This window comes from Oncorhynchus kisutch, unplaced genomic scaffold (genome assembly GCF_002021735.2).
Source record: "Oncorhynchus kisutch isolate 150728-3 unplaced genomic scaffold, Okis_V2 scaffold2532, whole genome shotgun sequence".
Taxonomy (NCBI): Eukaryota; Metazoa; Chordata; class Actinopteri; order Salmoniformes; family Salmonidae; genus Oncorhynchus; species Oncorhynchus kisutch.
This window is the reverse complement of record NW_022264477.1, coordinates 4,697-7,500: the sequence shown is the minus strand read 5'-3', so window position 1 is coordinate 7,500 and position 2,804 is coordinate 4,697. Positions and strand designations below refer to the sequence as shown.

General features: G+C 45.3%; 1 pseudogene; it reads left to right on the top strand.

The window, feature by feature from the left end:
- Positions 1 to 1,756, top strand: part of LOC116370415 (adrenocorticotropic hormone receptor-like) — a 1,924-nt pseudogene extending 168 nt beyond the window's left edge.
- The last annotated feature ends 1,048 nt before the right edge of the window (positions 1,757 to 2,804 follow it).

The window sequence follows — 2,804 nt, the reverse complement described above, 5'->3', positions numbered from 1 at the left end:
GATCTAGATGTTACTCTGAAACACCCTGTTCTGATCTGGACGTTACTCGAAACACCCTGTCTGATCTATTGTGGACGTTACTCTGAAACACCCTGTTCTGATCTAGATGTTACTCTGAAACACCCTGTTCTGATCTAGATGTTACTCTGAAACACCCTGTTCTGATCTAGATGTTACTCTGAAACACCCTGTTCTGATCTGATCTGGACGTTACTCTGAAACACCCTGTTCTGATCTGATCTGGACGTTACTCTGAAACACCCTGTTCTAATCTATTGTGGACGTTACTCTGAAACACCATGTTCTGATCTGGACGTTATTCTGAAACACCCTGTTCTGATCTGATCTGGACGTTAATCTGAAATACCCTGTTCTGATCTGGACGTTACTCTGAAACACCCTGTTCTGATCTATTGTGGACGTTACTCTGAAACACCATGTTCTGATCTGGACGTTATTCTGAAACACCCTGTTCTGATCTGATCTGGACGTTAATCTGAAATACCCTGTTCTGATCTGGACGTTACTCTGAAACACCCCGTTCTGTTCTGATCTGGATGTTATTCTAAAACACCCTGTTCTGATCTTTTCTGAAACACCCTGTTTTGATCTGATCTACTGTGGACGTTGCTCTGACACTGTCTGTGGTCTCCATAATGAATGATGTCTCTGCTCTCCCCTCCAACCACACAGACTGTCAGGTGGTGAAGGTCCCCCACCTGTGTTCTTAGTGTTGGGTATGGTGTCTCTCAGTGAGAACCTGTTGGTGGTGGTGGCCGTGGTGCGCAACAAGAACCTCCACTCCCCGATGTACATGTTTATCTGTAGCCTTGCCACGTTCAACACCATCTCCTCCCTCTCCAAGACCTGGGAAACCCTAATGATGGAGTTCAGCGATGTCGGACAACTGGACTCCCGAGGGGACTCCGTCCGGAGGGTTGATGACATCATAGACGCACTGCTCTGCATGTCTTTTATCGGCTGCATCTGTAGCTTCCTGGCCATCGCTGTGGACCGCTACGTCACCATCTTCCACGCACTGCGCTACCACAACATCATGACCACGAGGCGAAGCCGCCGCCGCCCTGGCGGGGATCTGGGCACTATGCGGCGTCGCCGGGGCGGTCATGGTGGCGTTCTGTGATGCCACGGTCATCAAGATCTTTTTCATCGTGCTCTTCCTTATCTCGCTGCTCCTCATCCTCTTCCTCTACGTCCACATGTTCCTGCTGGCTCGGTCCCACGCCAGGAAGATTGCAGCGCTGCCGGGAGTGCCATGCCGCACCGCAGCCTCCGGGGGGCGCTCACGCTCACCATGCTATTCGGGGTGTTTGTGGTGTGCTGGGCGCCTTTTCTTCCTCCACCTCCTCCTCCTCATGGTGTGTGTAGAGAACCCCTACTGTGAGTGCTACCGCTCTCTGTTCCAGCTGAATTTGGTTCTGCTGATGAGTCACGCCGTGGTCGACCCGGCCATCTACGCCTTCCGCAGCGCAGAGCTACGAAACACCTTCAGGAAGATGCTGCTCTGCTCCGACTCACCACTCTGCTACAAGGTCAAAGCTCTGTTCCACTGAAGGGCTTTGTCTGCACCCTATTCCCTAGATAATGCACAACTTTCCACCAGAGTTTTTGACCCCGTGGGGCTTGGTCAGAGGTAGGGCACTATATGGGGAATAGGGCCTTGGTTAGAGGTATGGCACTATATGGGGAATAGGGCCTTGGTTAGAGGTATGGCACTATATGGGGAATAGGGCCTTGGTTAGAGGTATGGCACTATATGGGGAATAGGGCCTTGGTTAGAGGTATGGCACTATATGGGGAATAGGGCCTTGGTTAGAGGTAGGGCACTATATGGGGAATAGGGCCTTGGTTAAAGGTAGGGCACTATATGGGGAATAGGGCCTTGGTTAAAGGTATGGCACTATATGGGGAATAGGGCCTTGGTTAAAGGTATATACACATATGTATGTATATATATATATATATATATGTATAACTATATACAGAATAGATAAATATTGTATATTATACTATATGTATAACTATATACAGAATAGATAAATACTGTATATTATACTATATGTATAACTATATACAGAATAGATAAATACTGTATATTATACTATATGTATAACTATATACAGAATAGATAAATACTGTATATTATACTATATGTATACTACAGTATGTTCGGAAAGTATTCAGACCCTTCACTTTTCCACATTTCGTTACGTTACAGCCTTGTTCTAAAATGTATTAAATTATGTTTTCCCTCATCAATCTACACACAATACCCCATAATGACATCACAATACCCCATAATGACATCACATACCCCATAATGACATCACAATACCCCATAATGACATCACAATACCCCATAATGACATCACAATACCCCATAATGACATCACATACCCATAATGACATCACAATACCCCATAATGACATCACAATACCCCATAATGACATCACAATACCCCATAATGTCACAATACCCCATAATGACATCACAATACCCCATAATGACATCACATTACCCCTAATGCTACAACCCATAATGACATCACAATACCCCATAATGACATCACAATACCCCATAATGACATCACATACCCCATAATGACATCACATTACCCCATAATGACATCACAATACCCCATAATGACATCACAATACCCCATAATGACATCACAATACCCCATAATGACATCACAATACCCCATAATGACATCACATTACCCCATAATGACATCACATTACCCCATAATGACATCACAATACCCCATAATGACATCACAATA